The sequence below is a fragment of the Triticum aestivum genome, chromosome 4D, assembly GCF_018294505.1.
Source record: "Triticum aestivum cultivar Chinese Spring chromosome 4D, IWGSC CS RefSeq v2.1, whole genome shotgun sequence".
Taxonomy (NCBI): domain Eukaryota; kingdom Viridiplantae; phylum Streptophyta; class Magnoliopsida; order Poales; family Poaceae; genus Triticum; species Triticum aestivum.
In genome coordinates, this window is record NC_057805.1 from 372,591,744 (window position 1) to 372,605,211 (window position 13,468).

The 13,468-nt window shown below is 43.5% G+C and overlaps 1 pseudogene; it reads right to left on the reverse strand.

Annotated features, from left to right (window-relative positions):
- Positions 1-7,988: 7,988 nt before the first annotated feature.
- On the reverse strand, positions 7,989-10,561 carry LOC123096974 (zinc finger MYM-type protein 1-like; annotated as a pseudogene).
- Between the last annotated feature and the right edge of the window lie 2,907 nt (positions 10,562-13,468).

Sequence of the window (13,468 nt, forward strand, 5' to 3'; positions counted from 1 at the left end):
ACCTCATTGCTGACCCAAAGACCTATGGGGATCTATCTCCTTGTGGTCGAACTACGGATGAGGAGGAGGATGCTCATTTGATGAGGATCAACAATTCAAGTTCGGAGGAGGAGGATGTCCCTCTACCTCAACCTAGGGATATGCACGTGAAGTTCAAGAAATCTAGTCTCCCTAAGAGAGCTAAACTATCTAATAATCGATCTATCCCGTCTCGTTTTCGGCAGAAAAGCAAAGGAGATTTATGTGACAAGATCTTGAAGCTGGAGTCGGAGGTCGATGATTTAAAAGAGGAAATTTCTCTTCTCAATTATAATATGAAGAAGCTGAAGGCACAATTATCCCCATCACCACCTCCGAAGAAGGAAACATAATCATATGGGTATGGGCACTCCCCTTGGCAACTACCAAGCTTGGGGGAGGTGCCCCGGTATCGTATCACTATCACATCTCTATCTTTACCGTTTTTCTTAGTTCGATCCTTTTAGTATTATCTTGATCTAGTAGAATAAAAGTTTTAGTATGATCTAGTTTTGAGTTTTGCTTTATGATCCCTTTATGTAATCGAGTCCGTGAGCTATATAATAAAGATTAGTGTTGAGTTAAGGGCTTGATTACTTTGCTATGATCTTGAGGGAATAAAAGAAAAGAGAAAGAATAAAAAGAAACAAAGAGATCATATTGATCATATGGAGAGTAATGACTTCACATAGAAAGAGTATGATGATTAAAAGTTGTTGAGAGTTGACAAACATGGCTTTGGTCATCGTTGCAATTAATAGGAAGTAATAAAGAAAGAGAGGTTTCACATATAAATATACTATCTTGGACATCTTTTATGATTGTGAGCACTCATTAAAATATGACATGCTCAAGAGTTGACGTTGGACAAGGAAGACAACGTAATGGGTTATGTTTTCTTATATCTAAAATAAAGTATATTGTCATGGATCATCCAACATGTTGAGCTTGCCTTTCCCCCTCATGCTAGCCAAATTCTTTGCACCAAGTAGAGATACTACTTGTGCTTCCAAATACCCTTAAACCCAGTTTTGCCATAAGAGTCCACCATATCTACCTATGGATTGAGTAAGATCCTTCAAGTAAGTTGTCATCGGTGCAAGCAATAAAAATTGCTCTCTAAATATGTATGATTGATTAGTGTGGAGGAAATAAGCTTTATACGATCTTGTGATGTGGAAGAAATAAAAGCGACGGACTGCATAATAAAGGTCCATATCACAAGTGGCAATATAAAGTGACGTTCTTTCGCATTAAGATTTTGTGCATTCAACCCTGAAAGCGCATGGCAACCTCTACTTCCCTATGCGAAGGGCCTATCTTTTACTTTTATCTCTTACCCTTATGCAAGAGTCATGGTGATCTTCACCTTTCCTTTTTACATTTTATCCTTTGGCAAGCACACTGTGTTGGAAAGATCCTGATATATATATCTAACTGGATGTAAGTTAGCATGAACTATTACTGTTGACATTACCCTTGAGGTAAAAGGTTGGGAGGCGAAACTATAAGCCCCTATCTTTCACTGTGTCCGATTAAAACTCCGTAACCACAATTATTGCGTGAGTGTTAGCAATTGTGAAAGGTTAAATGATAGTTGAGTATGTGGGCTTGCAGAAAAGCTCTGACATAGACTCTTTCTGATGTTATGATAAATTGCAATTGCTTCAATGACTGAGATTATAGTTTGTTGGTTCTCAATGAAGTTTCTGATTCATACTTGACATTGTGAATAGATTATTACTTGAGCATAAGAAATCATATGACAATATCCATATATGTTGCTGTTATAAGAAAGATCATGATGCCCTCATGTCCGTATTTTATTTTATCGACACCTCTACCTCTAAACATGTGGACATATTTATCGTTATCGGCTTCCGCTTGAGGACAAGCGAGGTCTAAGCTTGGGGGAGTTGATACGTCCATTTTGCATCATGCTTTTATATCGATATTTATTGCATTATGGGCTGTTATTACACATTATGTCACAATACTTATGCCTATTCTCTCTTATTTTACAAGGTTTACCTAAGGAGGGAGAATGCCGGCAGCTGGAATTCTGGGCTGGAAAAGGAGCAAATATTAGAGACCTATTCTGCACAACTCCAAAAGTCTTGAAACTCCACAGAAGTTGTTTTTGGAAATAATAAAAAATACTGAGCGAAGAAAATACCAGAGGGGGCCCACACCCTGGCCACGAGGGTGGGGGGCGCGCCCTACCCCCCTGGGCACGCCCCCTGCCTCGTGGGCCTCCTGGTGGCCCTCCGGTGCCCATCTTCTGCTATATGAAGTCTTTCGTCCGAGAAAAAAAATCATAATCAAGCTTTCGGGACGAGACTCCGCCGCCACGAGGCGGAACCTTGGCGGAACCAATCTAGGGCTCTGGCGGAGCTGTTCTGCCGGGGACACTTCCCTCCGGGAGGAGGAAATCGTCGCCATCGTCATCACCAACGCTCCTCTCATCGGGACGGGGCCAATCTCCATCAACATCTTCACCAGCACCATCTCCTCTCAAACCCTAGTTCATCTCTTGTATCCAGTTCTTGTCTTTAAGTCTGGGATTGGTACCTGTAGGTTGCTAGTAGTGTTGATTACTCCTTGTAGTTGATGCTAGTTGGTTTATTTGGTGGAAGATCATATGTTTAGATCCATTATGCATATTAATACCCCTCTGATTATGAACATGAATATGCTTTGTGAGTAGTTACGTTTGTTCCTGAGGACATGGGAGAAGTCTTGCTATTAGTAGTCATGTGAATTTGGTATTCGTTCGATATTTTGATGAGATGTATGTTGTCTCTCCTCTAGTGGTGTTATGTGAACGTCGACTACATGACACTTCACCATTATTTGGTCCTAGAGGAAGGCATTGGGAAGTAATAAGTAGATGATGGGTTGCTAGAGTGACAGAAGCTTAAACCCTAGTTTATGCATTGCTTCGTAAGGGGCTGATTTGGATCCATATGTTTCATGCTATGGTTAGGTTTACCTTAATACTTCTTTTGTAGTTGCGGATGCTTGCAATAGGGGTTAAGCATAAGTGGGATGCTTGTTCAAGTAAGGAAAGCACCCAAGCACCGGTCCACCCACATATCAAATTATCAAAGTACCGAACGTGAATCATATGAACGTGATGAAAACTAGCTTGACGATAATTCCCATGTGTCCTCGGGAGCGCTTTTCTCTATATAAGAGTTTGTCCAGGCTTGTCCTTTGCTACAAAAAGGATTGGGCCATCTTGCTGCACTTTATTTACTTTTGTTACTTGTTGCTCGTTACAAATTATCTTATCACAAAACTATCTGTCACCTATAATTTCAGTGCTTGCAGATAATACCTTGCTAATAACAACTTATCATTTCCTTCTGCTCCTCGTTGGGTTCGACACTGTTACTTATCGACAGGACTACGGTAGATCCCCTACACTTGTGGGTCATCAGCGTCGACCGAGGCGTCCATCCCGAATGGCCCTGAGCTCTTGACAGTCACTAGTATTGTGGCTGTGAACGTTGTGGAAGGCGCAGAACGGCCGGCTACTGTTGGATGACTCGGGTTGGTCGCGGGCGCGCTTCGTGTCTGGCTCTGCCGCAAGTACGGCCACTCCCTACGCTTCATGTCCTTGGCCTTGGCTTTCTTCTCCTCCAGGTCGGTAGCTGGGAGCTCGAGGAGGGAAAGGCGCCCTTCCTCAGTCCTTGCGCACTTGGTCGCCAGGTTGAACAACTCCAAGGACGTGCACAGCTCCTCGTGGATGGCGAGCTCCTCCTTCATCTTGACATCGCGGACGCCATCGGAAAACGCAGAGATGATGGCCTCGTCCGTCACCTTGGGGATCTTGAGGCGAACATTGTTGAAGCGTTGGATGTACTTCTGGAGGGTCTCCCCTGGCTGCTGCTTGACGCGGCGCAGGTCACCCGCGGCTGAAGGGCAGTCGCGAGTGCCTTGGAAGTTGGCGACGAAGCGGTCGCACATCTCGTTCCAGGAGGAGATGGAGCCCGGAGGCAGGTTCAGGAGCCACGAGTGGGCGCCATCCTTGAGAGCCATGGGGAACCAGTTCGCCATGACTTTTTTGTTGCCGTTGGCCGCCTCCATGCTAAGTTCGTAGAGCTGCAGGAACTCCGCGGGGTCGGGGGTGCCGTCATAGCAAGGAGGCAGTTGCCCGGCCATGCGACGCTACGCAGCTCAGGAGTGAAGGCGCGGCAGCCGGCGGTGGCCACCGGGACCCTTTGCTGATGTGGAGCCTGCCCTTGATGTCTGCGCACCACCACCGTAGGTGGTGCACGGCCTTGTCGTAATGGTGCCGGGAGCGTGGGAGCATTTTCTTGTGGACGAGGAACTTCTTGGCAGCTTCCTTCTTGGCGCCAGGATGCCGCCTTGGTGCGGAGGTGGTGGCGGTGGCGCTCCATGAGCCACGTCACCCGCAGTTGGCGGTGGGCGAGGCAGCGAGAGTGACGGCGCGAGGGAGCCCCCTGCGGCGCTGACGAGCTCGGCGATGCGGTCCAGCCAGTCCTTGTAGAGGTCGGCGATGGGGCAGTAGCACAGGAGTTCGCGTGCCATGCAAAACGCGGCCTGCGTGTCCATGGGAGCGCGAGGAGCGTGAGACGACGAGCCGGCCGGGGTCAGCGACGTAGTGGCGGTGCGACCGTCCCGCCGCACCGAGGGGTGCAGCGAGGACGCTTGCTGCTCGTTCCCCACCGGGCCGGTGACGGCGTTGGCGGCAGGCGACGGAGAACGATGGGGAGGCCCGTCGACGGTAGCCGTTTGAGTAATGCAGGCGGCGAGGGCGGCCCGGCGCTCAGCGTGAGCTCGACGAGCGTCCGCCATGGAGACGACGAAGCGATGGGACGCGAATCGACGGAAGGAAAGCTTCGGCGCACCCCTACCTGGCGCGCCAAATGTCGGATTTTGGGTTCCGGCAAAACCCTTGAGGTTCGAACACTGGGGTGCGCACGAAGATCTCCCCCTACCTAATCACGCCCTCAACCTCGCCGCGATCTCAAAGCCTAGCTCGACGAACTCGCAACACAAGATACACAAGATTTATATTGGTTTGGGCCACCATTGTGGTGGATTGCCTCTTGGGCTGAGGATGAACAGTACAAGGGAAGAACAACCTCCTGAGGAGAGGTGTTCTTGTGCTTGGTGGGTGTGAGGATGAACTGAATGAGTTCGAGATGAGTTGCCTCCTACTGTGGTGGCTAGTCCTATTTATAGAGGCCCTGGTCCTCTTCTCAAATATTGAGCGGGAAAGGATCCCACAACAGCCAATTTGAAGGGGGACAACTAGTACAAGCTATCCTGACTAAAGGTGGTCTTTGCCTGCCAAAGGCTCTGGTGGTGACGCCGTCGTGGGCTCCACGGTGACCTCCATCCTGCCATCCTGCTGGTCTTGGTCTCGTTGCACCGATAAGGAAACCTTTGCCTGATGCCTCGGTACTAATTGCCTGCGCTTTCCTCCTTAGCACCAAAGAGGAAGCGAGGACACTGTGCGCGCTGGCGCCCGCCTGGCCCTGATCGTCATGGCTTACGTCATTGGAACCTCGCAAGGTTCGCCTTGCCTTGATCTCTCTGCCCCTCGCGAGCCAGCCTGATGAGGCCACTACCGAGGATGTCTTGTGTCGTCCGCCTCGCGAGGCTTGGCCCCTCGCGAGGGTCTTGAGCGTTTGCTGGTGAAGATGGGCCGTACTGGGCCGCGAGTGGAGCCACGCCGCGGGCCGCAGGCAGGCAAGTCTGGGGACCCCCGTTCCCAGAAAGACGACATATGGTTGTCGCTTTATTGTATGAAATGCAATCGCCATGTAATTGCTTTACTTTATCACTATGCGGTAGCGATAGTTGTAGAAGCAATAATTGGCAAGACGACAACGACGCTGCGATGGAGATCCAGGTGTCAAGCCGGTGACGATGGAGATCATGACGGTGCTTTGGAGATGGAGATCAAAGGCACAAGATGATGATGGCCATATCATGTCACATATTTTGATTGCATGTGATGTTTATCTTTTATGCATCTTAGTTTTCTTAGTACGACGGTAGCATTATAAGATGATCCCTCACTAAATTTCAAGGTATAAGTGTTCTCCCTGAGTATGCACCGTTGCTACAGTTCGTCGTGCCGAGACACCACGTGATGATCGGGTGTGATAAGCTCTACGTTCACATACAATGGGTGTAAGACAGTTTTGCACGTGCAGAATACTCAGGTTAAACTTGACGAGCCTAGCATATACAGATATGGCCTCGGAACACTGAGACCGAAAGGTCGAACGTGAATCATATAGCAGATATGATCAACATAGAGATGTTCACCATTGAAAACTACTCCATCTCATGTGATGATCGGACATGGTTTAGTTGATATGGATCACGTGATCATTTAGATGACTTGAGGGATGTCTATCTAAGTGGCAGTTCTTTAGTAATATGATTAATTGAACTTAAATTTATCATGAACTTAGTCCAAATAGTTTTTTTGCATATCTATGTTGTAGATCAATAGCTCGCGTATAGCTCCCCTATTTTATTTTTAATATGTTCCTAGAGAAAACTAAGTTGAAAGATGATAGTAGCAATGATGCGGACTGGGTCCATGATCTGATGATTTTCCTCGTTGCTGCACAGATGAATTATTTCCTTGATGCACTGCTAGGTGTCAGACCTATTGCAGGAGTAGATGCAGACGTTATGAACGTTTGACAAGCTCGGTATGACGACTACTTGATAGTTTAGTGCACCATGCTTTACTCCTTAGAACCAGGACTTCAAAAACGTTTTGAACGCCACGGAGCATATGAGATGTTCCAAGAGTTGAAATTGGTATTTCAGACTCATGCCCATGTCGAGAGGTATGAGACCTCTGACAAGTACTTTGCCTACAAGATGGAGGAGAATGGCTCAGCTAGTGAGCATGTACTCAGAATGTCCGGGTAGCACAATCGCTTGAATCAAGTGGGAGTTAATATTCCAGATAAGATAGTGATTCACATAGTTCTCTAGTAACTATCACCAAGCTACTAGAACTTCGTGATGAACTATAATATGCAAGGGGATGACGAAAACGATTCCTGAGATCTTCGTGATGCTGAAATCGACGAAGGTAGAAATCAAGAAAGAGCATCAAGTGTTGATGGTTGATAAGACCACTAGTTTCAAGTAAAAGGGCAAGGGAAATAAAAGGGAACTTCAAGAAGAATGGCAAGCAAGTTGCCACTCCCGTGAAGAAGCCCAAAGCTGGACCCAAGCCTGAAACTGAGTGCTTATACTGCAAAGGAAATGGTCACTGGAAGTGGAACTGCCCCAAACATTTGGCACATAAGAAGGATGGCAAAGTGAACAAAGTTATATTTGATATACAGATTATTGTGTACCTTACTAGTGTTCGTAGTAGCCCCTGGATATTTGATACTAGTTCAGTTGCTAAGATTAGTAACTCGAAACATCAGTTACAAAATGAACAGAGACTAGTTAAAGGCGAAGTGACGATGTGTGTTGGAAGTGATTCCAAGGTTGATAAGATCACCATCGCACACTCCCTCTACCTTTGGGATTAGTGTTGAACCTAAATAAATGTTATTTGGTGTTTGCGTTGAGCATGAATATGATTGGATCATGTTTATTGCAATACGGTTATTCATTTAAGTCACAGAATAATTGTTGTTCTGTTTACATGAATAAAACCTTCTATGGTCATACACCCAATGTAAATGGTTTATTGAATCTCGATCGTAGTGATACACATATTCATAATATTGATGCCAGGCCCGTCTCCAGAAAATCGGGGCCCCGGGCGAAAACCAAAATGTGGCCCAAATTTTGATCAATTCACATAACAAAAGAACTAACATTCGCAAAGCATACTCTCACTTTATTATATAATTTTGAATCAGTTTATATGTACCTTATTTAGGCATATATCAAAATTAAAGCTGGAAAGGTAAAGAGTTAGGAAAGCAATAAACTAACCAATAACCTCATGTTCTACCAAAAAGAAGCATTCGTCTGGTATTTCTTGAAATAAAATCTTCAATCATATCTTCGTACTTTATCTTCTCCAAGACATCGTTTTCAAGTGCTATTGTCGCCAATCCATTAAGTCTTTCTTGTGTCATAGTAGAACGCAAGTAGGACTTCAACAACTTGAGTTTAGAAAAACTCTTTTCAGCAGATGCAACCGTTACAGGAATGGTCAATAAAATTATGTATGCAATAACAACATTAGGATAGATTGTGGAGCGCTTCTTCAAATAATTCAGAATGTCAAGAGGACCCATTGATTTATGAAGTAAATCCTGGATGAAAATTATCTCACAACACAATTCAAGTCCATCAATATCTGTATGTTCTCCACTCTTAAGTGCATCTTCAAGATTAACACAAGCAGCCATCACTCTTGTCATCTAGTGATCGCAGCCTATCTGAAGTAAACAAGAAACCAAATATCTTTTCATACCCCTCATATTGTTCAAATCTAATGTTAAGTGAAGTTATAGCTTGATCAACAACACGTATAAAATAATTGACCCTAAATGACTCCTCTGCAGATTGCGAGTCGATTGATGCATCATCTTCACCCTCATCAAATTGTTTTTTCCTTTTGATTTTACGCTTGGTGCGGAACTCTGGATGAATATCCATCTCCACTGCAAATTTTTTGGCAACTTCCAATGCTTTTGAAAAGCCAGTTTCTCTATACTTTTTGAAAAAGGAAAGCAAACCTTTTACAGATTCAATTGCAATATCAATAAGCATATCCTTTGACTGTAACTCTTTACTAATCAAATTGTCAGCGGATAATATTTCATACCAGATGATGATTGATACTGAAAAAACCAAAGCCACCAAGTTCATTCTCCGCCAATGATTGAGCTTCACTTTGTGTCGAAGAATCTTTATCACTTTCAGCCACTTGCAGTAAGGCCTCCCTTATTTCTGGTAGCTGAAACCTTATAGCTTGAACACTATCAACACGATTCTCCCAACGAGTAGGTGATAATGACTTGAGAGTCAATCCTGGTATGTTATCTTTGATAATTTTCCATCTCTTAGTAGAATTAGCAAATATTGTATAGATACGCTGGATAACTCCAAAAAAATCCGTTGCTTTACGACAAGACTTTGCCATATCACATAGTGCCAAATTCAGACTATGGCAACCACAAGCTGAATAAAAGGCTCTTCGGTTTATTTCCAATACTTTGTTTTGTACTCCTTTATTTTTCCTTTCATATTCGACCCATTATCATATCCCTGACCTCTCACATTGTCCACATCAAGGTCAAGACTCTTCAATTCCTTCTGTAAAACATCAAACAATCCTTGCCCGGTGGTATCATTCACATCCAAAAAACCTAAGAAGGATTCTTCAATGCATAAAGAATCAGGAGATGCATCAACATACCTAATTATCAAAGACATTTGTTCTTGGTGGCTTGCATCAGGAGTACAGTCAAGTATAATTGAGAAATACATTGCTTCTTTTACCTTCTCAATGATTTTCGACTTGATTCCAGCAGCGAGAAAATTGATTAACTCATTCCGTATGGAGGGACCAAGATAATGATCACAAATTTTATCATTCGTGATGCGGTCAACATGCTCTTTTGTAACTAGGTCAAATTCAGCCAACATTTGAACAAGTCCTAATTAATTTCCATTGTTGTCTTGGTACAACTTACTATTACTACCACGGAATGCTATATTGTGTTCTACAAGAAATTTAACAATCAAGAGGATTCTAAGCAAAACTTTTCTCCAATGTTCCTTTTCCTTCTCAAGTTCTCGCTGAGCAACTTTGTCAATTGTTTGATTCTTCTCCAACATAAGGTGCAAGTCATACCATGTAGTCATATTTGTGACATGTTCTCTACTAGTTTCATGCTCTTTAATTCTATGACCAAGATAAGCCCAGTCACTGAAACCTTCATTTGTAACTGCCCTCTCACGAGCCCTTTTCTTAATAATTTGCAGCAAAAACAAAATACCTTGTCAAGATCTTTGCTATACACAAGCCATTCTCTGTCACACTTTTCCCATTTGAGAGAACTCCAGTATATGATACTGCAGAAAACCTTATATAAAATTTGTCCTTTTTACCATGGTGAATAGATGAGTCTCTTTTAGGACCCTTTTGCACCAAAACATCGATCATTTTAGGATCAAGTGCATCCCAATTTCTTGGATCAAATATATCAAACGGAAAAGGATATTTGATGTCATCAGCAATATTATCATCATCGGTGTTATTAGCATTAGCACCTTCATTGGCAGTATCAATATGATCACCCCCATCGGCAACATTATCATCACCCGCTTCTTCGGCAATACCATCTTCAATTTCTGCATCATGAGTCTCAACCTCTAGGTCATTGTCATCATGACCATCATCTACATTAACATCCACACTCTAATTTTCCAAATCAAGTCGGGGTTCTCTCACGACATATCTATCGAGGGAACCTGTTTGTGATCAAGCTTCATGATCTAGTCTTTGTTTCTTCTTACGCTTTGAAGCACCAGAATCATGCTTCCTAATTCTAGTAGACATGATGAAGATCCAAGAACAAAACCTAACAAAATTACAAGTGATCAAACACAATGTAATTAGTTTCAAATAGTAACATCTGGGTGACTAAATGTGTAGATCGTTCGAATACAAGAAAATAAGTTGGAAAAATAACCTTGGTCTTGAAGATTAAAACACAGCAGGCGTCCCTGTTGACTGTTGCGTCTTCACGGCAACTGAACTGCGCCGACACAATCAGATGAGTAGATGATCAACGTTCAGCGGATGGACAATGGGATCGCCGGATGGCCCGGATCGGATCGGAGCCAACTGAACTACGCCGACACAATTGCTAGGGCATCGCCAATCGCGACTCGCGAGACTCTAGAGTCTTGGAATTGAACGATCTATATCTTTTTCTAAATCTTGAACCTCCAGGGCTTGCGCTCCGGCCATCGGGGTAATGGGCTGTAGGCTAATTTGGGCCTCTAGCGTTCCAGGGAGCCAAGTACGTACTGTTTTTTTTCCTGTTACCTGTACGTACTATTTAGCGATCAAGTGAGCCAATTAAACACATCTTTATATACTGGTTTTTTCTACGATGGGGCCCCCTCGGTTTTGGAGGCCCTGTGCGGTCGCTTATTCCGCTCCCCCTCATCGACGGGCCTGATTGATGCCAAAAGATGCAAAGTTGATAATGATAGTGCATCATATTTGTGGCACTGCCATTTAGGTCATATTGGTGTAAAGAGCATGAAGAAACTCCATGTGGATGGATTTTTGGAATTACTTGATTATGAATCATTTGATGCTTTTAAAGCATGCCTCATGGGCAAGATGACCAAAACTCCGTTCTCCGGAACAATGGAGGGAGCCACTTACTTATTGGAAATAATACATACTGATGTATGTGGACCAATAAGTGTTGAGGCGCGCGGCGGGTATCGTTATTTTCTGACCTTCACAGATGATTTGAGCAGATATGGGTATATCTACTTGATAAAGCATAAGTCTGAAACATTTGAAAAGTTCAAAGAATTTCATAGTGAAGTAGAAAATCATCGTAACAAGAAAATAAAGTTTCTATGATCTGATCGTGGAGGTGAATATTTGAGTTATGAGTTTGGTCTTCATTTGAAACAATGTGGAATAGTTTTGCAACTGACGCCACCTGGAACACCACAGCGTAATGATGTGTCTGAACGTCGTAACCGTACTTTATTAGATATGGTGCGATCTATGATGTCTCTTACTGATTTACCGCTATCGTTTTGGGTTTATGCTTTAGAGACAACTGCATTCACATTAAATAGGGCACCATCTAAATCTGCTGAGACGACACCGTATGAACTGTTGTTTGGCAAGAAACCTAAATTGTCGTTTCTTAAAGTTTGGGGCTGCGATGCTTATGTGAAAAAGCTTCAACCTTATAAGGTCGAACCCACATCGGAGAAATGTGTCTTCATAGGATACCCAAAGGAGACCGTTGGGTACACCTTCTATCACAGATCCGAAGGCAAGATATTCGTTGCTAAGAATGGATCCTTTCTAGAGAAGGAGTTTCTCTCGAAAGAAGTGAGTGGGAGGAAAGTAGAACTTCATGAGGTAATTGTACCTTCTCCCGAATTGGGAAGTAGTTCATCACAGAAATCAGTTCCAGTGATTCCTACACCAATTAGTGAGGAAGCTAATGATGATAATCATGAAACTTCAGATCAAGTTACTACCGAACCTCGTAGGTCAACCAGAGCACGATCCGCACCAGAGTGGTACGATAATCCTGTTCTGGAAGTCATGTTACTAGACCATGACAAACCTATGAACTATGAGGAAGCGATGATGAGCCAGAATTCCATGAAATGGCTTGAACATGAAATCTAAGATGGGATCCATGTATGAGAACAAAGTGTGGACTTTGGTTGACTTGCCCGATGATCGGCAAGCCATAGAGAATAAATGGATCTTCAAGAAGAAGACTGGCACTGACGGTAATGTTACTGTCTACAAAGCTCGACTTGTTGCAAAAGGTTTTCGACAAGTTCAAGGAGTTGACTACGATGAGACTTTCTCACCCGTAGCGATGCTTAAGTCTGTCTGAATCATGTTAGCAATTGCCGCATTTTATGATTATGAAATTTGGCAAATGGATGTCAAAGCTGCATTCCTTAATGGATATCTTAAAGAAGAGTTGTATATGATGCAACCAGAAGGTTTTGTCGATCCTAAAGGTGCTAACAAAGTGTGCAAGCTCCAGCGATCCATTTATGGACTGGTGCAAGCCTCTCAGAGTTGGAATATACGCTTTGATAGTGTGATCAAAGCATATGGTCTTATACAGACTTTTGGAGAAGTCTGTATTTACAAGAAAGTGAGTGGGAGCTCTGTAGCATTTCTAATATTATATGTGGATGACATATTTTTGATTGGAAATAATACAGAATTTTTGGATAGCATAAAAGGATACTTGAATAAGAATTTTTCAATGAAAGACCTCGGTGAAGCTGCTTATATATTGGGCATCAAGATCTATAGAGATTGATCAAGACGCTTAATTGGACTTTCACAAAGCACATACCTTGATAAAGTTTCGAAGAAGTTCAAAATGGATCAGTCAAAGAAAGGTTCTTGCCTGTGTTACAAGGTGTGAAATAGAGTCAGACTCAATGCCCGATCACTGCAGAAGATAGACAGAAAATGAAAGTGAGTCCCTATGCCTCAGCCATAGGTTCTATCATGTATGGAATGCTGTGTACCGGACTTGATGTGTGCCTTGCTATAAGTTTAGCAGGGAGGTACCAAAGTAATCCAGGAGTGGATCACTGGACAGCGGTCAAGAACATCCTGAAATACCTGAAAAGGACTAACGATATGTTTCTCGTTTATGGAGGTGACAAAGAGCTCGTCATAAATGGTTACGTCGATGCAAGCTTTGACACTGATCCGGATGAC